Source organism: Rousettus aegyptiacus, unplaced genomic scaffold, assembly GCF_014176215.1.
Source record: "Rousettus aegyptiacus isolate mRouAeg1 unplaced genomic scaffold, mRouAeg1.p scaffold_m13_p_5, whole genome shotgun sequence".
Lineage (NCBI taxonomy): Eukaryota > Metazoa > Chordata > Mammalia > Chiroptera > Pteropodidae > Rousettus > Rousettus aegyptiacus.
Window position 1 is genome coordinate 68,099,517 of NW_023416308.1, and position 25,670 is coordinate 68,125,186.

Consider the following 25,670-nt stretch of genomic DNA (forward strand, 5'->3'; position numbering starts at 1 on the left):
GAGAAACAGATTTTAGGGAAAAGTTTCCTCACCTTGGTTTTGGGCATGTTGAAGTTTAGAAACCTGAAAAATACCCAGGAAGGACTATGAAGGGTAGAGGCCTGGATATATCCTCTTCATAAAACAAATAACATTAGAGGTGAAGTATCAAGCTATCCATTTTGAATTTGATTCAGCTTGGAGTGGACTTTTATTAAAGCCAAAAGATTAGTTTTTTGCCTATGGGAAAAAGAAGAGCAGACAAAACTTATGAATATGGTACAAATGTATTCATCTAAAGCATCAAGAAGCTCAGAGGACTTTTTGATGTAAAATTTTGATGTAAAGTTTCTCATATCTATGCAGATATGAGAAAATTTTTTATTATATTTCTGTTATAAATCCATATTCTGAGATTATGCCTGGGGTTATATTTGATCTTGATTGATAGACATTTAGTGGAAGGTAAATGCATTTGTTCAAACTTTATAGAAAGATAGAAGGTTGTTGTAAAGAATTTTTGGGATTTGGGGATTTTAAGCACTTTTAAAAAATAATCAACAACCTCTAGAAAACAAATGTTAAAAATAAATTTTTATGATTTATCAACAATGTAATGATGTAACTATCACTTATACTCTAACATTATTTCACAAGCAAGGTTTTTTCTCCTCCATTTATTATGTTAGAATTTTTCCTCACTAGCACTTAATAGGTATTTTTTTTTTAATTTTTCCTCTTTCTTAATTGGAAAAAACAAGAGCAGAGAAATTAAATAACATTGTTGAGAACATCAAATAGTGACCCAGAATTTGCACATTGCTCTTTAAGGAATCTGTTTCAGAAGCAATAAAAGTTCACTCCCCTCCCCTCCCCTCCCCTCCCCTCCCCTCCTCTCCCCTTCCCTCCCCTCCCCTCCCCTCCCCTCCCCTCCCCTCCTCTTCTCTCTCCCTGCACCCCCCACCCGCCCTTAGGCTATTTTTTGAAAGTATCTAGTATCTAACCAAGTGAAATCTGCACTTGTTAGCTAAGGTCATTTATTGTTCAAATATGCTAGTAACTCTGGTTTCATGTTTTGCTTTATTTCGGGGTATTTAGTAAGATTACTAATTATTTAGTAAAAGGCCAAAATTTCTCTCTCAATAAGCATTTGATAAATGAATGTGAATGATTTAGTGGTATCAAAAGTACTAAATCAAAAACTTAGTTGAAAACAAGTGAACTAAATCCTGTGGATGAATGACAGTAATAGCAGGAGTCATCAGCATTAAATTTACCTTCAGTTAAGGCAATGGCAGCTGAATAGAGAAAAGGTTTTGTTAGTAAGGAATAGATTCCCAAGATGCAGTACCAACAGAACTTGATTTGTGCATTTGTGACTTTCTAGAGAAACATGTATTTATAACACTATTAAACAGAATAGGCTTAAATCAAAAGCATAAAGTGTGGTTTGACTAGTAGCATCTGGAAAGAATCAATCCCTTTGCCTATAAAGTTTCTAAGCAACCACAAATTGGAGCAATGTAAGGCTAGTTCATGGGAAGTTAAAGTTATAATTTTTAGATTTCAACAGTTTTGGATCTGCTGTAGGGCAAAATTTCTGAAAGCTTGTTTACACATTCTGTCTTTATTTATTAAATACAAATTTCACGTAATATCAAATAATCACAGCTTTTTTTGGTAAGCAAATGGGCCTTTTGAGGAGGTCCAATTTTAGCCTGTCTTTGTTATGTATAATTCAAATCTGCATATGTAGTCCAGCATAATTATTTTGTAAAATGTAAAACAATATTGAAATTATGGTATTATTATTGTTAAGCTATGAATTTGCTAACATCAGATACTTTCTGAAATTTTAAATTTTAATTGGATTGAATCTAGTCATTATCAAACAATAATTCAATGTGCCTTCTTACAGTATGAATTTAAATGTAAGTCATTAATTTCCTCCTTTTTGCAATGCCCCCATTTGCATTTTATCAGATTGATTTAAATGTAAATATACTTTACACAATTTACTTCTTAAAATCCTTCAAGATAAATCTCAAAGATCTGCCACCTAACAAGAAGGCAGGAAAACAGACTTTTCTTATAGCATTATAAAATAAAGTCATTTCGGAATACTATAATTTCTCAAAAGGACTTCCTTTTTTGTATGAGGTATTTGTTTTTAACAATGTATTATCAGAGACTAGCATAGAGAAAATGAAATAAATCTTTCTCATATGTAAAGCAGGAAAGATTCTTTTCTCATAAATTTAGAGTATATCTATGAAAATTTTTCATATAATAGTAGAGAATTTTAATAGAGGCTATCAGGACTTTTATAATAGATAACCAGTCGAGCACACCATAAGAAAGATAGAAATAAAAAACTATTAATTGGTCTTAGTAGTATATCAGTTTTCACCAATAAAATAAGCAACATTTCTATGCTGGTATAAAAAATCTGAAATAATATCTATCTATCTCTATCTACCATCTATCTATTATCTATCTATCTATCACCTATCTATCACCTATTTATCTTTCTACATCTTGTTAGATATCTAGATATATAAATCTTTCTATCTCTCTAGTCTAGAAGGAATTTTTCATGTACAAATAGCAAAATAGTACCATATTATAAATGCAACACGATTTTTTTTTTCTTTTTAGTAGTATAAACCAAGGGCTGAGAGTGACCAGTAGAAATTCATTAGTCCCAGCTCACTAACCTCCTTAAATCTAAAGCCATAGACTTCGGTCCCTTAGACATAAATGGGCAAATGGATTTGTAAAACAGCCAAAATGGAAAATGTAAAGATTGACTGAGTATGCAGTGGGCACATTTCTCCATCAGCTAGCTTTCCATAAAATAGACCCCTACATACTCTCCTCCCACCACCTGCCCACACACATACAATTAAAGCAGACTCCATTGGCACTTACTAGTATGACAGAGTCCAATATTTCGCTCTAGGCTTTGTTTCCTTCATTTTGGCCCAGGAGCCTACTGCCTGTAATTTCAATTCACCAGTAATTTCTTGAACAGCTATAATGCACCTATAATGTAGAGACCTAACAGGTGATTAAGATTTAGACATTGCTTTTCGGAAACTGATACTCTTGTGGAGGTGGTTAGATACATATATTATTAATACTAATGGAAAAGAATCCTGACATTTGTTTATCATATGCTGCAAAGGGGAAGGTATTCTGTTCTAGAACCCTACTGTGTGCCAGACGCTGTGGTAGGCACTTTACCTTCATTATCATACCCAATTCTCTCAAAAGTCTATGTGGATAAGGATATCAGAATGATATATTTAGCCACTAGTGTGCCAGAAGTTAGACCCACGTCTGCCTCTGTCTGACTAGAAACCTTCTACTGCTTTGCTGCTTCCTATATTTTCAATGAAGGAAACAGGGAAGGTGCCTTAAGAGAGGGCGAATTATGAAGTTGTAATTACACAGCTTATTTTTTCTCTTTAAATGAATAACACAAGTTTTCATAAGGATTCAGAATACCTAATAATGTTGAAAAAATACATCGCCGCCATATGTCACTTTTATGTAGGTGAGAGGAAGCTCAGATCTGTGACACTGTTCAGTATTAAAGCCTGAGAATAGATTGTGTATGTCAAGCAACTGCAACATGCATAAGAGGAAGCACATTTTTTCCAGAAAAGAGCGGTTTCCTCTTCCTTGTAAGAGTTTACATTAGCACATAGATTCAAAAACTGGTCCTGTCATTCACCAGTGGAGGGACATAGACCAGTTAGATAGCTTCTCTGAATTTCAGTTCCACAGGGATCAGGTAAGGTGACAAAGTTTGCCTCACATGTTGTATAGATCAAATGTACCTGCATATACCTGGCACAAGGTAAACTTTCAGTGCATGTTCCATTTCTTTTCTCAGACAATTTAGAGTGTCTGGCTCTGAGATTTCTCTGTTCAGAGTTATATGCAGCTGTTCATCCAGCATTCTTTATGTGATATTATACAATTCAGGAAAAGCATGTTTCTAAGGCTTCGACTATGTCTTTGGCGTGAAGCTCTTTATTGCCTTTGTTAAGTGCCTGATTGAATGGAGAGCCAACTTGTTTCAGGGTCCAACTTTCAATAGAACAGTTAAAGTAAATGAAGCTGTTCTGTGTGTGTGTGTGTTTTATTCTCCTGAAGAAAGGCAATCTTTGACCTTAGGCAAGTTACTATGCCTAAATCCCAGTTTTATAGAAAAAATACAATGACCATTTCTGCCTCAAGATGTTGTCATGAGAACCAATCAATAAGGTGTTTTAGAGGGATGAGAAATATGAACTTTTTTGTCCTTTTCTTGTTGAGGTCATTGACAATTTGTAGGAAATTATACTTCTTATGAAAGGCAAAATAGCACAGTGGTTTAAAAAGTGAATTCGGAAACCCTATGTTTCAACCTAATTCTCCTGCATGGTAGCTTCAATAACTTCTATGGGACTCTCTTTTTTAAAAATTTTTAAGTTAGAAAAATAGTATGTAAACTTATGGTTTCGAATATATAATTAAACTTATGTAAGTTTATATATTAAAGATCTACCATATTATAGTATATAAATTTGAGGGCAATCAAATTAAGGCAAAGCCATTATAATTTGGAAAAAGATGTCCATATGTAGAGACTTAATTTTCTTCAATTTCAATAAACAATATTTGAGCACTTAGTGTTTATCAAGCCCTATACCGGACTCTAGAGATTTAAAAAAATTGGTAAAACATGAATTCTAGGTTATACACAATGTCATTTTTCTCTCTTACTTATTAAAAACTTATTGTGTTTCAAGCACATAAAAATAATATTTAACTTTTATAGAAAGCTCATTATTAGACTTCTTTATGAAAGTCTGGACTAAGCTTTTCATATATTATTTTATTTAATCTCATATAACTCCCAATGAAATACACCTTGTTTTCACATTTAATAGATAATTAAACAGTCTTAAAGGGTAAATAACTTGTCTAGGTTATACTGGAACTAACAAACAATCAGAATCTCAGTCTTGAATTCCTACTTTCTACCTTAGATAGGAATATTAACACCAAATGTATAATTTGCCTTTATGAATTATACTGTTTTTCCTGAATGAATAATTTGCCTTAAATTGAGTTTATGTTAGTCCTTTGATATAGTGCATGGTTTTGGCTGCATGCTTTTTTTAGGGACTCTTTATCTTGGACACTTAAGTCTGTATTTTAGAAGAATGTTTCCACAGAGAGCCATGAGGAGTAGGCAGACATAAAATTATTATTTCTTCTTATTAGTAGTAGTAATGATTATATTCTTATGTTCTTAGTATAATTATTATTCTTAATATTATAACTATAATATAATTATATTATATTATATTACATTATATATAATATATTATATATTTATTATAAATATAATTATACATTAAGACTATATTCTTAATATTATTCTTAATAATAAGAATAAAATCCTTATTATTAATAATTATTAAATGATCAAAAAGTTATAAAAATATTGGAAAGGAGGTCATGACATGCCATGTAAAAGACTAATATAAGGGATTTTGGAAAAGCAGATTGAGCAAAATTTTACAATGTATATTACAGGTCTCGAATATAATTGAGCAAACCTTTGATCCCACTGAAAATAAGAGCTGGCAATGGTAACATTGGGCACTTCTACAGTATAGGATTGTTTTCAAAGTCACTAGCTATATGGGCTGTGACAATGCAATAAAAGCATGAAACAGAATTGAAGAGCTTGGATTTAGGAAGTAAATTACCTGTCAGTATCTGAGATTTTGTCTTCTATTTGTATGAACCAAGATAAGTAGGTACAAGGTAAATATAAATAATGAAATGTGTGCATTTCCTACTGGCTCTAAACTAAGATTTTTAGAGTAATGATAAAATGTGCAATTCTAGGAATAATTAATATATAGCTACAGAGACTTTGCACAATTACCCTTTGCTTAGTATGAGGCTTAGCAAACTACACAGTACATGGTCCAATTCTGGCCTATCATGGGTTTTCATAAGTAAATTTTATTAGAACACAGCCATGCCATTCACTTAGGTACTGTCTATGGCTGTTTGTGCTAAAATGGTACAGTGACGACAAAAACATGGCTCTCAAATCCTGAAATATTTACTGTTGAACTCTTTACACAAAAATTTTGCTGACACCTGGCTTAGAAGATTATCTAAATTCTGGAGTTTTCCGATGAAGTAAATAAATTAGCATAAAACAAACAAAAAGAATTCATGTCTTCATAAAATAAGAGCTTGGTCTTTTTAAATACTTGTCATAAACCCCTTTTTATGCACCTATCTATTTGGAGAAAGTGATTAGTTCCTAGAATTTTTTTTACAAATCTTACGACTACAATATGATCATATTAAATATAATCACTCTGTCAACAAATATTTTTTAGTAGATTCTGAGTACTAGAACTCAACTGGGCACTAGAAATACAAGTTGTGTTAGATATAGCGCATGCCTTTCAATAATTCCCAGTGTATGTGGAGTTTATACTAAATCTTTTTATTTAAGTTCAGATTCTTATAGATATCATATAGTTAGATTTTCTTTATAATCCAATTCATTTATCTCTGCTTTTTAATGAAAGAGTTTAGACTATTTACATTTGATGTAGTTATTAATATGCTACAACTTAAATCTGATACCTTGCTGTTTGCTTTCTATTTTTACCCTCTGTTCTTTGCTCCATTTCCCCCTTATTCCTGCTGTTTTGTGGATTGATTTTGAGGTGAATCGATGTGGTTTTCTTTATGTTTATTCTACTTGAGGTTTTCTTAAATCTGTGGATTTATAGTTAAATTTGGAAAATTATTGGTCACTCTTCAAATATTTTTCTTCCCTTACCCACTTTCTGGGACTCCATTTGCACATACGTTAGAGTGCTTGATATCATGGATGGTCTGTTCTTTTTTTTAAATCTCTGTGTTTCATTTTGAAAATTGTTTTATCACTATTTCTTCAGGTTCACTTGTCTTCTGCAGCATCTTAATCTATGGTTGCTCTCAACCAGTGTGTTTTCACTTCATGTATCTATTTTTATCTTTATATATTCTGTCTCTTTCCTCATCTTCATCTTGCTCATGTTCTTCTATATATTCTTAAACACATAGAGCACATTTTCGAATTAGCATTTCAAGCATTCTTATTTGCTAATTTCATCATCTCTATAATTCCTGGCTCTGTATTATTTTCTAATCATGATTATGGTTCATATTTTTCTGCTTATTTGCATGTAATTATTATTTGGGGTGGGGATGCTACACATTGTGTACTTAGCACTGTTGGTGGCTGGGATTACTATATTCTCTTAGAGCATTAGACTTTCTCTGGCCCACCATTAAGTTGCACACAATTAGTTTAATATTTTTGAGGCTTGCTTTTAATCTTTTGTTAGTTAAAGCATCCCTAAATCTAGGGTTAATTAGGGTTATTTATCTCTAGAACTAAGGCAATATCCTTTTTAGTCCTTGACCTCCTGCTCAAATAACATGAAGTCTCTTTACTCTGGCCGGTGGAAATGTGAAATATTTCCAACTCTACATGAGCTATGGGAGTTGTACAGTTTTTTCTAATGAGTTTACCCCCAGCCTCATGGAGCCTCAACCCATGCATGCCTAGATAATTATACAACCAGAGAATTGATGGGAGTTGGGTGGGACTTCTATTTAGATCTCTAAGGGTGTCTCTGTCTCTGTCTGTCTGTGTCTGTCCATCTGTCTGTCTGTCCTTCCCTCCCTCCCTCCTTCCTTTCCTCCATCCTTTCCTCTCTCACTCCTTCTCTCCCTCCATCTTTCCCTTCCTCCCTTCCTCTTCCTCTCACTCTCTGACATTATGCATACAAATTCTACCTGTGTCTACCACCCTTGAACTCCAATTTCTTTCTTCTCAATGTATCGAAGAAACTAGGCTCCATTTAGGTCCCATATTTCATGCTGTCCCCTAAAAACTGCCTATGGGCAGGGCAATAAGCTGAGGCAATTGTCAAGTTCATCCTATTTATTTTTTTCCTCTCAGAGATCACAGGAATATCTATTACCAAATGACTGAAAACATTTGGTTCATATATTTTGTATGGTTTTCTAGTTACAATATTTATGATTGGAGGGTAATTTCCCTAGTGGCCAATTCTTCATGGATAGGAGTAGAAGTTGTAATTATGGTAAATGAATTGTGAGATATAATGGATAATTGTACAATATTTATTTAGTTTCTAGAGACACAAACTACTAATTACCCATAGAAGTTGGGGGAGAATTTATAAGGAATATGTGATATTTAAGTGAGGTTTGGAAGTTTTTTATTTGTTTGTATCTAGTCAAACTTATTTTTCATACCTTTTATTGATTGCTGCAAATCTTTACTTTTTAAGGTTCCTATCAAAATAATCACGCCTTATTCTTAAGAATTAGCTTCCTTTGAAACATTGAGGTAATTTGGCTTATAAGACATTTTCTCCCTCATATTCTCGCCTTTTCTTAATAAGTTATCTTCCTCTTTCTTCATGCCTAAAGCCCACCTGTTCACCTGTATCATTGATTCCATCCCATTATGTCTTTTGGGTGACAGAGAAAAATAATGCATTTAGAAACTAGAATAAATTATATTCCTGGGTTACCAATTGTATTTTCTTTGAATATGAGTTTAGAAACCCCAATTATTTTTCCTTAGTCTTAAGAATTAGCTGATCAAATATAGCTGAATATTTACTATAAAATATAAATCAACAGAATTCAATGGACTGAATATACAGATTTAAAATCAAACATTTAGTATGAATGAAGCCGATTAGGTTCTATGGTCCTATTGGGGTGGGAAGCTATAAGAAACCCTAATAGCCATAAGAAGGAAGGATGCCATTTTATTTCTCATTCAACCTTAGGGAAGGCTAGAGAAATTAGAGTAGAAAGCCAAAGTGTAATAAGCATATTTTAATACTTCTTTAAGAAAAGTTGTTTATAGGGTGCTTAGGGATTTCATCCTTTTTCTTTAGTTCCAAATGCTCTCCAGAAGTTATTGGACTTTCTCACATTTAAAAATAAATAAATTCCAGATGTCCTAGACAATCATTTTTAGGCAGTTTCACCTTACTACTACTAAGTATGTCTGGAAATGTATTAACTCTTTCCATCTCCAGGATACCCTTAATGAATCTTAAGTCAACATATTCCTTAATGATTCTGCAGCAGACTAAAAGCATTAACACGCATCACAGAGACAGGGTGTTTAGAACTAGTCCTTGAGTCTGCTGTTAAGACCTAGTCTTTGAGTTTGCATCATTGTGATTTACTAAACAATACAGCACAGTTAGGGGATTAACAAGTTAGAGCAGTGCATATTCATTCACTTCTGTTTACCATTGTTTTAGAATATATATAAACCTCGAACCAAATTTTTGGAAAAAAATTAATTATCGAAAAAAAAAGAATATTTTTAAAGGTTTATTCATTTTTGGGAAGCATAATTGTTATATTAAAAAGGGGTCATTTTGTTGGCAGTGGAAGGAATTTGCAATTTGGAGTTGGACACACCTGGATTTAAATTTCAATTCTATTTTTTATTATATCTACTCACATACCCATTTCTTCCCACAAAACTTCATATGATATATCTCTCCCTCAAGGAACTAACAAAACAGAAAGAACAATGTAAGAGAAATGGCCTGGGTTCAAATCTCAGATCTGCTATTTTCCAGCCATGTGGCCTTGAATAAGTTGCTTGATTTATCTGATCTTCAGTTTCTGTATGTGTATAGAAATGAGATTTAGGGGATAATATACATTTTATGGGTTGTTCTTAAGATTAAATTAGTTATTATATAGCAAAAACAAAGCCAGTTCTTGGGTGTAGTAGATGCCTACAATTTGTGTGTGTGTTTTAATAATATTAAATATCAATCATCCAGTTGTGAAACTGACTGTGTCCTATTTGTCAGGGCAGGAGTGGCACATTTGCTGTCCCTTTGTCTCATCTCTTTACTTGTGTCCTAGCAGCCATTCACGTGCGATAGCGTGATAATAGCAAAGCCTTTGTTTGTGGATGGTTGGTAGGGTTATTTTTCCAAACAGCCTAGAGAGAAGTTACCACTTCAGAATTATCACCAGCTTCCCCAGAGCTTAATTTCAGAGGTGTTAAAGTTGAGAACAGGGACTTATTTTATCTACTTAGTATAATGTGTAAAAAAAAAAAAAGAAAATGAAGGTGTGAAAATCGGTTTCATGTACCAATGAAAAGAAAAGCTTATTACCAGTTTCATCTGCAAAAAGGAAAAAACTGTACTTGCTGTTTGATGAAGACAGAACGAGCACCCTCACTGAGCTCAGCATCATCTGATAGTGCTTCAAACAATGCCAAGTCTTAATGGGGGCTGAATTTAATAAAATTCCACAGTCAGCTTTTATCAAGGCCACTGTGAAGGAGATCTCTGCAGAAATGATCCAGAAAGAGTGTGTGTGTGTGTGTGTGTGTGTGTGTGTGTGTGTGTGTGTGTGTTTAAATGTTGGAAGAAATGAACCTGCCGAATAAACAATATACAACTGTTATTTGTAGATTAGAAAGCACTATGCAAATTGTCACTACTAATATTATAATAGTAGTATTTAGAATTTGTTTTATTTTATTTGTTATCTGTTTCCGAGTCTGTATATATACAATAGTCTGAATTCTTTGGCATGGCCAACTGTTAGAAAATCATTAAAATAATGCTCCTATACATTAAGAAGTCTGAGAAAAGATCTACTGTTTTGTTTAATGCCCTGATTTTTTTTTTAAAAAGTTATTTTCAATCAGAGTTTTTGTCTTGAATAAGAAATATTTTTTTTTACTTTTACTAGTAATCATTTAAAAATAATGCCAAGATTAAAACAAAACAACAGATACTCCTGCATAGTGGATCTTTGTTGTTACTATGTTAAATTTAACTTCTTATTTCTTCATGTTATTACTGTATTTATTCACATGCTTTCCATTCTGCCACCTTCACTTTACCAGTACAATTTATCCATTCATTCAAAAGATAATTTCTGAGCACCTGCTTTATGTGCTAGATAGACCTTGAGGACACACTGCCACTGGTCTTAGACATGAAACAAGTAATCACCCAACTGATACAAAATCAAGCCATTAGGTGCTATGAAGGATAGGAATGTGCTACAGTGAGAACATGTAATAGACAATTTGAGCCAGTCAGGGAGACCTCGGAAGGCTTTTCTGTAGAGAGGAAAACACACATGGCCTTAGAGTCAAAACACCTTATGCCTTTTGATAAACTGATTCAGAGTCTCATGCTCCTTACTGTAAAATAGGAAGATTAATGTTTATCTCACATGCTCAATGTGTGGATTAAATGTACAACAAGAATAACCTGCTACTGCCCTCACTCTCTTGTAGTCCGTTCTCTATTCAGAATAATGATGTTTTTAAAAAGACATCCTGTCTACGGCCATGCCACCCTCAACAAGCCCAATCACATCTGATCGTGGAAGCTAAACATGGTCAGGTCTGGTTAGTACTTGGATGGGAGACCACCTAGGAAGACCAGGTGCTATAGGCATAAAAAATAAGAGATTGGTCCTTGCAATCTGTGAGGTTAACCAAGGGTTGCCTGACTTAAAAAATAAAAATAAATAAAATATAAAAAATATATCCAAATTATCCTGTATCTCTGCTCACAACCCCTTGGTGGCTCTCTCTCAATCTCAGGAAAAATTTAAAATCTTTATAGTGGCCCATAAGGCCTCAAATGAATTAGTCCTTTCTCATCTCTCCTACCCCTCACTTCATTCTCTCCCTTGCTCACACATTTATAGTCAGGGCAACTTTTTATTTTTTTATTTTTTATTTTTTAAATGTTTTACTATTATTTTAATCTCAGCAAGCTGAGCTGGTTCCACCCAACGGCCCTTATTTATTCTGTAGTTGCTCTTCTCTCTCTGGAATGCTCCCTCCAAATATTCACATGACTCACTGTCTCATTTATTTTAGGCCTTTTGCTGAAATGTCATCTGCTCAAAACTACTTTTTCTGATCCCTTTATCGATATTATCTCCTCCTGCTCCCATTTCCTACCCTGGTTCTCTTCTCTTTTACCTACTTCGAGTTTTCTTCATAGCACTTATTGATGATGTTAATTGTTATAAGAAAACCACGATAATATTTACTGCTCATATTTATTATTTGCCAGACTCTCTTCTAAAGTCTTTATACCTGTTAACTCAATTACTACTCCGTGTAACCCAAAGAGATAGATAATTACTATTAACCACATTTTACAGATTGAATAAGGCAGAGCAGTTAGGTGATTTACCAAGATCACAAAGCCATAGCCAAGTGATTAAGTAAGGATGCGGAATCTGGATTCCAAAAGTCATGCTCTTGACAATTAGGCTGTTTTCTCTCAGCTCGGGAGTGTGCCATATACTTTTATCCCTCCCTGTTTATTTTGTTTTCTAAGCCTCTAGTGTTACTACTGCTGACACATAAACACCGTGACACGGACTGAATTGGTAGGGCCTAGAACAATGCCTCACATTCATTCAGTGGATGCTCAGTAAATGTTTATGAATGAATAGCAGTCCCTGATAGGGCATAATGCAATGCCTAGCTAAATCTAGTCTTTATTATGTACATTTATGGTAATTATATTTTCCTGCTTTAGAAATTCACATGGGGATAAACAAACAAACAGAAATTGACACATGGAGATGGAAGTAACTGTCCCTAGAAGAATGATTGAGTCCAAACATCTATCTCAGGTTCCATCATCGTTCTATTTCAATGTCCTTACTTTCTTACCTTCTGCTTTTGCCTCCACTACCAGGTCTTCAGTGTCCTGTGCTCTCTTCTGTCCCCATTATCCTTATCTTTGAAAATGATCTGAACACTTTCGCCTGTGGTATAGATAACCGAGTGGTGACTTCGTACTACCTCAATGCAACATGATTCTAACTGATCTCATTGAGAAACAATATTCAATAATTATTTATCAAACACTAACTTATGTTTGGAACAATGTGAAAGATGCTGGGGATATAGAGTGAAAGTCATGTTCTTCCCCTTCTGGGCACCCTAACTCACTCTTCCAATCATCCCCCAGAATGATTTTCATAAAATGCTACGTTTGCTTCATTGTATGGCTTCAAGAAAATGACCCTTTGTGATATTTTTTCTGTTTCTTCATCCTTCTCCTTTCATGCTCCAATTATACTAGTAAGCCTCTAGTGTTACTACTGCAGGGGATGCCCTATGTGCTTTCACACAGCCTCTTTCTCTTACTGTGCTCCTGCATCACCTGATTCACTTGCTTGCCCTTCAAATCTCAGCTCAACTGTCACTACCTTCAAGAAGGTTTTGCAGATTAAATTTATCTGTTGCCAGAATACCTTGTTCATGCTTGTATCATCTTTTCTCATTCTATTTGCTAGGGGAACCTATAGACTAAGCACTAAAGCAGGGCCACTTAAATTGGTATTCTGAGAGGCAGTTTCTAACATGGGTTTTCCCCCCACAAACCAAGCAATATTGGACAAAAGCAGGGGCTGAGAATTCAGCTCAATTCTGACTATCTACCTGGAGATAGAATCAGATTCCACGGGGAAATGGTTCATGATAGCTTTTCATTTTAGACACCAGTTGCAAGTCCAGGTTGTTACCTGTATTTCTGACCAATCGGGTTCAATTAATTTGCTAGAATGGCTCACAGAACTCAAGAAAACCCATTTATTCGCTAGATTATTGATTTATTAAAAAGGATATTAAAGGATATGAATCAACAGCCAGATAATGAGATAGATACATAGAGTGAGATCTCAAAGGAAAGAGCTTCTGACCTTGTGGAGTTTGAGACCCAGCATGGTAATGTGTGGAAGCCTTCTAGTACCCCGACGTGGAAGCTCTCCAAAAAGAACCAATGAGCTATCTTTTGGGGGTTTTATAGAGGTTTTGTTTTGTGCTTATAATTGACTAAATCTTTGGCCATTGGCAATTGATGCAACTTTAAGCCCCTCTCCCCTACCCTGAAAATCAGAAGGTAGAACTGAAAGTTCTTTTGGCAGCCAGCCTCCACTCTTGGGTGGGGCCCAAAAGTCACCCCATTAACATAAAAAGAGACATCATCGTTGCTCTCATAATTTTGGAAATTCCAAGGTATTTGGGAGGTGTGAGCCAGGAACTATACCTGAAGACCAAACATTTCAGAAATATGTTTTTGCCATTTATATGACCAAATATTATATATTTCTTATAAATGACAATATCATATCACTCATTTCCATAAAACATTACTTTGCACAGTGCAGAATTCATACTTGCTATATAACAGATGCCCAAAAATTGTTTGTTAAAAGGAGGAAAAGAAAGTAAAACCTCATTTGAATCAAATCGATATAGGAAAACTAACTGTATAATCACCAGCTTCAGTGAAGTTGGTAGGAGTAGAACTTTTCAGAGTCTAGGAACTTTCCAGCCGACGGTAGGTGCTACTGGCTCCTGGGGATGACTGTGGGTTGCGGGGTGGGTGACATGACAGGAGGCGGTAAATTTGGGGATTGATTGTTCATTCTAAGGTCTGGAACTCGATTTTCTGCTCCTGGTCTTTTAAATACACTTCAAAAGTGTCAGTGAGAGCAATTTTACACAGTTTACTTACTTTAATAAGAAGAATTTTTTTTTCATTATTCCATCAAATAGCATTTTCTCATCCTGAAAACAAAGTTATTCTGCAAGGTAGAAAAAGTGCATTTTCTTCTTAACATTAGGGAAATATATAGACAAACATAGGAGGAGAGAAGGAGATCAATATACAAGGAAGTATGATTTCAGTTTAAATTTACTAATGCAAATTTATTGCTTAAAAAATTATAACTAGTCTAATTTACCTTTATAATCTACATTCTTAACAAATGTTTATTGAATACCTGTAATGTATTAGGTACTTGATTTTAATGAAAAGACTTGGCTACTTAAATCTTCTACCTTAATACATTTTTTTCTACTTGGGCTTTTATTTGATGTTAATTTTTTTTTACTTATATATTTAATAAGAAAACATTTATATTTAAATACTTTATTGAGGAGTTAGAAAAATGATGGAATCAGACTTTTATTAATTCAAAGATACATTGGGAACTTACATTGTGCTAAATGCTAACAATATAGTAGAAAACAAGCTGGATATAGCCTTTGACCTCCCAGAAGTTATATTTGTGCATTTAATTGTTTACCATTGTGATATGCTATAAAGGAGAAGTGCAATGAGTGCTAGGGAACTTTATATTAGGGATGTCTGACCTATGAGAGAGGTTGGGAAAGACTTAACAGAAGTTAAGTATGAGAGCTAAAGAATTAGTGGGATTTGGTTAGGTAAACTGAATGATAAAGTTATGGAAGAAAAGCTGTTACAGAGGAATCAGCCTTTGCAAGCTCTCTGAGGTAGGAAGGAATATGGCCAGAGCTGCAGGAAAACAGGGAGCCAAGAAGAGAGAAAAATGAAACATATCATACTCAATTCTGAAGGCTACATTAAAGATTTGAGATTTTATTCAAAGAGCAATAATTGGCATTTGAAAGTTATTAAGCAGATTGTGTTTCATAAAACTATAGCTGCTGTGTGGAGATTGGTTTGGAAGAAAAGTAAACTCTGTGGTCTATAGAGAAAGAAATATGGCCCATAGAAGAAGAGACCTTTAATTTCGATTGAAAGCTGTTGATATAGGCCAAGAAATGGAAACAGCAGATTTCTATCTTTCTCCCTCCCTCAGATTTCTAGTTTGTGTAGCTGGGGGACTATTGGTGTTGTTCGCTAAGAGAAGAAACACTGGGGAAATCAGGTTTAGGGAGAAAAATGTGAGTCGAGTTTGGGATATTTGAAGTGTGAGATATCTCTAAGGCTATATTGCTAAATAAATTCTATAACTATCCATTGAATTTAAGTACCATGGAAATCTTCTAAAGCCTTCAAGAAATGGTAGAAACCAGTTTGGAGTAAACTGAGAAGCAAGTGTGAGGTGACAAAATAGAGAGAGGGGAGATCATTGTTTTTCAGAAGTTTGGTTGTAAATAAAAGGAGGGAAACATAGTGATAGCAGGAGAAAGAATTATTTTTAAAGATGGGACTGAGATTTAGCAAATTTAAATCCTATGAAAAATATCTAGTATAATGGGAGAACTCGGACGTCTGAAGAGAGAAGGAATAATGTGTTTTATGAGGAAGAGTATAGGATCCAGGGTACAGGAGAAAGGAGTAAAACTATTCAGTATTTTCTCTTTAGTCATTTCTGAAATAAAAATGTGTTTTGAGCACCTACTATTTCCTAGCCATTTTTACAAATCCTTTGCCTTTTCTTTCATAAAGTTCCACATAATATGGTTTGATATATCATTCCCAGGTGGAATATTACCCCTTCCCAGCATTTCAGGGAGTATCTGAAGTACTATTATCGCAAGGTTATTTTAAGACACTAAAAATATCTTACTGCTTCGGTCTAGCTGCTGCCTATACCAATGAGGTGAGCCAGCAGATTTGTATACTACAAAATGGCTACTGCTTCACTTGCACCCTAAATCCCCCACAGGGAACACTCCTGTAGCTCACTCTAGCCAAAAATATACAAGAAATGGGATTCTGGGAAATGTAGTTCAGTCTAGAGAAGTTGATGTGTTACTAAGCCACTAAAACAACTTCATTATTTCACTTGGTTTTAGTATGTGATTTATTTTTCTGTCATTTCTTCCTTTACGTGTAAAGTCACTAGAGTACTATATGCCATACATTTTGCCAAGTGCTTGACTTCTATTACCTCATTTAATCTTCGCAGTTACCCTGTGGGGTGTATATATTATTATTCCTATTAATAGACTAGGAAACTTCCTGTCTTTCCCAGGGTCCCAGAGCTAGAAGATGGCAGAGTTCTAACTAATATCGAGGACTTCTAGTTTGGTGCTTTTTAAACTAATGGAAGAAAAACACGTGTACTTTATCCCATAGAAAAATACAGGTCTTTCTTTGGTTTGGTGGAATGCCCACTTCCATCTTTCTCAGACTGCATTACCTTATTTGTTTAAAAAGATTCTGTGAATCAATATACCTTTCCAAAGATAAAGTTTACAGGAGGATGTTATGAGACTTAGGCACAAAAATGTGTACTACCTGTCTCAAGCAATTTGTTTGATAAAACTTTATCTGAGTTCAGCAATTCTAATGTTTCAGCCCTAAAAACTTTCTGCCCAAGAGCTGTCATTACTGAGAACTATGACTATGTTTTAATTAATCTATGAATTTATATGTAGATCACACTGTGTTCATTCTATTCTTCCCCCATCGTAACAATCTGATCTAATTGCTGTCTCAACCTAAATCTGCTGAGGCAAGGCCCTTTTACATCTGTACCTCACGCCAAGAATCACCACTTTCCTAGGATTACTGGCAAATTAATATTTCTGCTGACTACTAATTTATCAAAATTGTAAGTCTTTTAGAAGGACAGTAAAGGAACAAATACTGATGAGTATCCACTCTGTTCCAGACACTCTATTAAAATGTATCAATAAATCAAATGTCATTATATTTATTACAGTTCCATGAAGTATATACCATTAACCTTTTTAAGTTTAAAAAAAAATAATATTCAGAGAGGTTAGTTACTTTGCCATAGTAGATGAGTTACATGCATTATTTATTTATGTACATATACTTTATGTATGTATACTCCTCTTATTCAAGAAGGATTTGAAATTGTTTTATAAATCTGAACATAACGAAGTAAAATGCAAATAGAATTAGAAGAAATAAGCAGAAATATGATAAAATATGGGTTTAAAATAGATGATGTCATTGATGGCATTGTATGTAACATATATTCCATGAGGGTCCTCTATATTTGCTAAAAATAAATAAAAAACTTGACTACGGGTCTTTTAGCAGCCAATGAAAAGGGAAAAAAAGTGGTAATGGTCTTTATTTACAATGACTTAAGATTTGAAACAAACTTTTTTCTTTTCCTAGAGAAACATATTTTTTTTTCTGGAACTGAAAGCAGAGAGGTATTTATTGTTGGTCCTCACAAAAAGAACTCTATATAATGGAATGTACAGAGCTCTCAAAAATATCTTTATAATAGACATAATAATGGAATTTCTAGGGCTTAAAAGAATAAAATCCTTTAATAAATGTAAATGGATTGATACCAAAGCCTGACTCTCTAAAAGCAATGTCTTATATATAGAATGAAGTAGGATGGGAACAGGAAAACATTGATCTAGACCAGATATATTGCTCAGTGATGGCCTTGATGATCTTGTAGATAGTTTTTTGTTTGTTTGTTTGTTTGTTTGTTTGCTTGCTTGTTTGTTTTTAAAGAGAATCTAGAAGACCAAATACAAAGAAAATTATTCAGGAAATTTTCCATAAATACGATTTTGTTTAATCAAATTTTGATAAGTATGAAATGGAACTAAATGAGAAAATATACCTGCAGTACAGGTATTTTGTATGGGTGCTAAAAAGTAGAGTTATATGCTATAGAGATCAGCCAAACTAGGGATAATAATACTAGGGAACATTTACCAAGTGATCGCTCTATGCTTGACTCTGGATTAAGTGTTCTACATGCATCATTTTGGTCAGTCCTCTCCAGTCTCTTAGGAGGGCTTAGGAACCCTGTCTTGACAAGGGCCCGAATGGAAGACCACTCCATCTCTGCATGGAGGTTGGCCGAAGGAGCATCTGTGGTCAGGGGAAAGTTCTCAGTAAGTCCTCCTAAGTGCACTCTCCCACATAGATATGAGTAAGTAAGGCCTCAAGTTTCTACACTGTAGCGCAATGGTTTTTAACCTCTTTTGTGATACATACCCCTTTGCATATCTGATGAAAGCAATGGAGCCCATCCCTGAAAACATGCAAATGTACACAGACAGTTTCCAAGTAATTTCAGGAGATTTAAGAAGTCCCTGGAACACACCCAAGAACCTCTTTAACTTAGAAAACTTAGAGCATGACCCTGGTAATTTTAGACTGTTTAGTTTTAAAGTCTGAATAACCAAAAATCTATCTAAGCTATATACGTATATATTTAAATAAAAATATATATTTAAAGAAAATATATGTTATATTAAAGTAAAGCATTCACAGAATGTAAAGTTACTTTAATAAAGCAACTACCTGATATCCCCACTGAGATAAAATAATGAGGAAATTCATATCTGGTTAAATAAATGAGAAGACATTTGAATGGTGAGGGATCTCTGCCAAAGGTGACCACATTGGCATATACTTATTAATATGAATACATTCTTCTTCAGCAATTACATAATAGGGCCTTTTGTCAGAATACATTTAGACAAAACCACATTAACTACCTGTGTGGGATATCCATATTTATGGTCAATATAGGTTGGGCCAAGTTAGAACTGCTATGCATGATTGTGCAGGTTGCACGGTATGCCTCAGCTTCACACCTAAAGGGGTATTACAATATAGATATCATAAATTGTTATATTTCTTATGACAGCTTTTCAGCAGCACATTCTTTTTCTAATGTTATATATGTATTCAGATAATTTTCCAAAGACTGAAATTAAAATATAAAAGTGTGCCTTATTAAAATTTCATAAGAAAATCCTTTATGGGAAGTAATGTCCCTAAACCTTACATATCTAGAACTTTATCTGGTCATTAAGGTTTGAATCAAAAAGAAGGAGACCTATAATACATCCTGTTTTATACACCACCCTCTTGGAAATTATTTCCGCATCTATATATTTAAATAAAAATATATATTTAATATATTTAATATATATTTAATATATTATTTATATTTATATATTTAACATACTAAATATATATTTAATATATCAATATTTTGTTTCCAACATCTCGATGCTGGCTTTATTAATAAAGTGAATATTCTGTTTATATATTAGTAACTTGAGGTTTATTGTGAACTCATGCACTTAGCTCATACCAGATAAGGAATGGTTAAAGGAATTTGGGTCAGCCAACCTGGACAAGAAAAACCAGGAGGAAATTTAATGAAGGAGCTTTTCCCAAAAAGTTTTTTTCCATATATATTCATTTCCTAGGCCTGCCATAACAATATATCACAAACCAGGTGGCTTAAGCAATAGTAATTTATTATTTCATAGTTCTGAAGGCTAGAAGTTCAAGATCAAGGTGTCCTCAGGGTGTTTCTTCCAAGAGCTGTAAGGGAAAATCTATTCTATCTTCCTCTCTAAGTTTATGGTGATTTGCTGGCAATCTTTGGCATTTCTTGGCTTATAGATAAATCACTTCAACCGTTTGTCTTTATCTTTACATAGTAAAGATATGTCTATCTTTGTGTTTAAATTTTTCCTTTTCATAAGAATACCAGTCATATTGTCTTAGGGCCCCTATTAATTATTTAATCTCAACTTGACTTCTTTACAAATAGACACTACTATTTCCAAACAAGGCCACATTCTAAAGTATCAGGGATTAGGACTTCAGCATGTCTGTTCATAGGGAACACAATTTAACGTGTAATGCCATTTGTGCCTTAAAAATGGGAAATACTCATTGTTCTCATTATTAGACTACCTTTTGAAGACTAACTACATGATTAAGCATATTAAAGATTTTGAGAATTCTTTGTTAAATCTGAGTTAGCTTTATCCCAGCATTCTCTAAATCTCACTCTCCCCAGCATACCTATGAACAGTGTCTGATGGAAGAAAAACACAGACATGGAAGAGAGAAAGTGTAGGATTTAGAGTGAGGGATGGGATAAAATTCCAATTCTATAATTCCTAGCTGTTTGATTTTTGGCAAATTACTTAACCTCTTTGAGCTTCAGTTTCTCACTAAATGGATGTAATTATTTTTACATTAAATAGATGTAATTATTTTTACTTAATAAGTTTTTTAAGGAGTATCAAGAAGGAAAAAATATTGAATTATTTATCTCATCATGTACAGAGCTTGGCATATAGCACAAATACTGCAACTAATAATAACAGTAATTACAACATGAGATATTTATTGACTATATACTATGTGTCACATACTTTCCATAATGCTTCCACCTTTGTTATGTGCTTTGATCCCCATAGCAGGCCTTTGAGTACTATTACTATTTCTATTTTCTAGATGAAAATACTCCATCTTAGAGAGGTATGATTACTTACCCAATTTCACACATTATCAGAATGGAGATTCAATTCCAAGTGTTTCTAGCTGCAAATTCTCATAAACAACATAAAATCTGTATCAGATAGGAAGAGATTTTGAAAGATATCTCATAGCACAACCACCTTATTTTATAGATAAAAACACCAGAATCTTTATTAGCAATAGCAGAATAAAAATGAAAACTCCAGTCTTCTGACTAGTTGTAGTAAAATAAATGGAAAGACTACTTGACTTGTTTACAGATCTAGGTTCAAATCCCAGCTTCATCAGATGCTGGCTTTGTGACCTTGAGCAAGTTAATGTCTCAAGACTTCTGCTTATCACTTTTTGTTTTTCAGCTAATGTCAACAAATGTTCACTGAGCAACCACTATACACTAGTCAGTAAGTTAGAGGTGAGATACAGAGATGATTGAGATACCATATTTAATTTGGAGGTCCTTACAGGTTGGGGGAAGGGCAGATATGTAAAGAAATGAGTGAAATACTCTTTAATACAGAAATAGATGTGAGTGAGACATAGAAAGGGAAGGTCAGATCCATTCGAAGGTATTGAAGAAGGCTTTGGAGAATGGAATATGACCGAGCTGGGAAACTTGAAGGAAAAAGTGTTGGAACTCACCTTGATAATTAGTGGTAATTAGTTTCAAAAACAAAATCCTAACCTGAGAAATAATATATAAAAAATTCAAGTTTCTATTTATAAAAAGAGAATACTGTAGATTTCCGAAGACCGCAGTGATAGATAACACCTAAAGAAATGTCATTTTTTACCACTGCTTTTTTCTCTGAACCAAAGGTCAACAAACTTTTTCTATAAAGGTTGAGATAGTAAGTAAATATTTATGATTTTGTAGATCAGACCATATCTGATATAACTACTCAACTCTTCCATTATAGGACAAAAGCGCTCATTGACAATGAATAAACAGATAGTTTGGCTGTTTTCTAATAAATCTTTATTTAGAAAAACAGAAGATGAGTCGGATTTTGCCCACAGATTGCAGTTTGCCATTTCTTGCTTTATACCATGAAGCTTGGGGGCAATTCATCTCTGCTAGCCCTGTGGATGACTCACTCATTACAGAGTAGCAGAGAAAGACTGTTAAACCTAAGGGAAAAAACAACAGAAATGTAAATTGTAACATCATCTTTACTTTCAACATATGATTCTCACTCTAGTAGATAATATTTGTGTGACTCTTGGGACATTATACAGTTATGATTAGTCCAAATTTTTTTTTTTAAAGAAGGTTTTTATTCCAGTTCTGTGGCCTGTTCCAAAATCTAAGAGGATTGAAAATAACTAATAGTTTAGGAGCTTAGAAATAGCCTCGATGGCCTAAAAAGCTTAAATATCACAACTTTGATAATAATCAGGCTTTGAAGAGCTTTGTTAAGACTTAGTCTTCACTTTTATTTAGAATTAGTTCTATATTTCAAAATGTAACTTTTATTTTCTCTAATACACTGGTTTCAAAATTTCTAAATTCATGTTTCACATACAATTTACTGCAGTAATTTCCCAAGGTCGGCAAAAAATTATTCCTGCTGGTCCACATTTGGAAAGATAATCTATGGAAAAGCAAATTATCTGGCCAACGTTTCTTTTTCTTTCCTTTTCCTTAATTGCATGAAGTTGCATTTGCTGCACCTCCTTCAAGGTGCTTTCTAATGTAATTAGACACCAGCCCAAGTGAACTCTGGTTAGGGATTTTATATATATATTTATGTGTGTGTGTGTGTGTGTGTGTGTGTGTGTACACACACACACATATATACACACACATATACATATATACATATATATGTGTATATGTGTGTGTGTATTTATGTATGTGCATGTGCATGTGTGCATGTGTGTGTCTGTGTATAGCTTTAGGATGTCTTTGCAAAGATTGAAAAGTAATATGATGAGGCTTGAGTCTATTCTCCCGCTTTGACTTTTATTAAATTTGCAAGATTGGACTATCATATATTTCCAAATATACAAGGTCTATTATGCTCTTTAATTCAAATAAAAGGCAGGATCTCCAGTCTTACCCAGTGAAAGAAATAATGAATAGAAGTAAAAATACAACAGAGTGTAATACTGCCTTCCTGCCATCAAGTCATTTTTAGCTCTAGAATTTTGCCAATCTGAGTACTAACCTGGATACTTCTATTCTACAGCCAGGTTACCTCAGGTGAACAGGAAACATGAGAAATGGGTGAGAGGACTTTGGGCAGATACATTACCATGATTACATTAGAATTTTTTTTCAGGTAAAAGAATGATTGAAATTGATGGATCTGTTTTATTTAAGAGGTGGAAAAGACAAGTTTGTCAATGTCTGATTGCACTTCACGGTCAGTATCTGCCATCTCCAGCAAGAAAGAAACATGAGCTTTGAGCTAGTTTCACTTTCTCTAGATGTTTTTCCCCCTATAGGAGAGGTGTAAGTTTAAGAATAATCATAATAGTTAAGAGTGGTAATGATAGATAATATGTCCTGAGCACCTAGACCATACCAGGAACTTCTCTAAAAGCTTTGCCTATTATGAATTCATTGCATCTTTCAAAAGCTCTCAAAATAAGTAGTATTACCACTCCAATTTTAGGAATGAGCAAAGATGAGTACAGACAATTTATGTAGTAACCCAGGGTCACATGGTTAATAAGCAGTAGAGGCAAGCTGCGGAGTCTCAGACAGACTGCCTCCAGCAGTTGGCTGTGCCCTTTGCCATTCCGTCTCTATGTTCAAAGAGGCTTCAAACTAGACTCTGTGTCGGTTTTTCTCTCCTAGATTGGCATTGTTGTTGTCTATCTTTATATTCTCTTCTGGCTTTAATGGAGAAATCTTGGATAAGTTGTACTTTTCAGGGTATAAAGTAGGAATCTTTGAATTCTGTCCTTACTCTCTGAGTGTGGGCATGTTGTATAGCACATAGCATTTATGTTTTTTTCTCTCTAAAAGGAAATAACTAGATAACACTACACATAATCATTATACTGATTTCTCCCAAACAATGTAAATAGTTGATGCTAAATACTTCTTGTGGATGGAATGATATTTCAAGACATAGCTTTCCATTGATAAATATCTGTCTATATTTAGGAAGAAATCTAAATTGTTGACAGTTTAAAATAAATATAATTAGGTGAATAAGAAGAGTGAAAACAATACTACCCCACCTTATATTTTTATACATGTTTACAGTTTCCAAAGTGTTATAATCTATACCAATTATCTTAGGAATTAGGTAAAATAATACTTACTGTCTTCATTTTTTGAGGCACAATGAAGTTATATATAAAAGCAGCTCCTGTCCTTCACCCATTGAACACTCTCAATACCTTGCACTGTTCCTCCAAACACTCTGGTACTCTCTAAACATCTGATTTGCCACTGGATTTCAAGCTCCAAGGAGGCAGGCCATGCTGCTGCTTTCTTTGATTGCATCCCCATCCCCTGACACAGTTCCTGATATAGATATTTAACAACTATATGTTCAACCAGTAAGTATCAGGTCAGGCTAGTGACCTGATCTTGATGAAAACAGCTCCTGGGGCACAATCCAGGGCTTTTCCTCAGGTTGGAAATATTAAAAACTTTGTAATAGATATAGTTAAGGTTGAAACCTTTTTTTACACATTGGTTCTAGTTAAGAATTTAATGTGATAAGGATTTATTTATCCTAATATTTTGCTCCATCCCTCTCTTCTCTTCCTGGTGAATGCCTATCAATCCTTCAGATTCCCAAATGAGTTACCATCTCTGTAAAGTTTTCTCTTCTCCAGACAGTTTGTTCCTCTCTCTACCTGAGCTTCCGCATTATTTTTCACTCACCGTTCTCATTGTTTTGTTGAAATGTATTGTCATTTCTTGGTAAGTCTATATCCCTTACAAGAGTAAAACATGCTGCAGGGCAGGGCTTTGCATTTGTGTTATATGTGTTAGCAGAAAGAAACCTGAATCAAATTCTACCTGAATAAATATATTCTAATTTATAAGATGGACCCAGGCTAAGCTTTTCATGTGATTTTGTTACTGTGGCATTACCAATAATGGTACCAAGTCCTATTATACTATTTTATACCAAATGAATATGTTTAGTGTTGGTGCTCCCAAATTTGTTTATGAGTTAAGTTTTCAAAGTAAGACTTTCACATAGGAACAGCTACATATATAAAGCAATTATTGACAGACATGGAGAGATCAATAGTAATACACTCATAGTAGGGGATTAACACCCCATTGATACCAATGGACAGATATTCCAGACAGAAAATCAACAAGGAAACAGTGGACTTAAATGACACATTAGACCAGATGAATTTAATCAATATTTTTAGAGCATTTTTGCCCACAGCAGCAGAATATACATTCTTCTCAAGGGCACATGCAACATTTTTCAGGATTAACCGCATATGAGGCCACGAAACAAGAATCAATAAATTTAAGAAGATGCAAATCGTATCAATCACAATGGTATGGAACTAGAAATCAACTACAAGAAAAAA

General features: G+C 34.0%; 1 protein-coding gene and 1 pseudogene across 18 annotated transcripts in view; both read left to right on the plus strand.

Moving 5' to 3' along the window:
• Positions 1-25,670, plus strand: part of DLG2 (discs large MAGUK scaffold protein 2) — a 1,668,408-nt gene that overhangs the window by 963,796 nt on the left and 678,942 nt on the right. The gene's annotated exons all lie outside the window — the stretch shown is intronic.
• On the plus strand, positions 11,440-11,558 carry LOC118603077 (annotated as a pseudogene).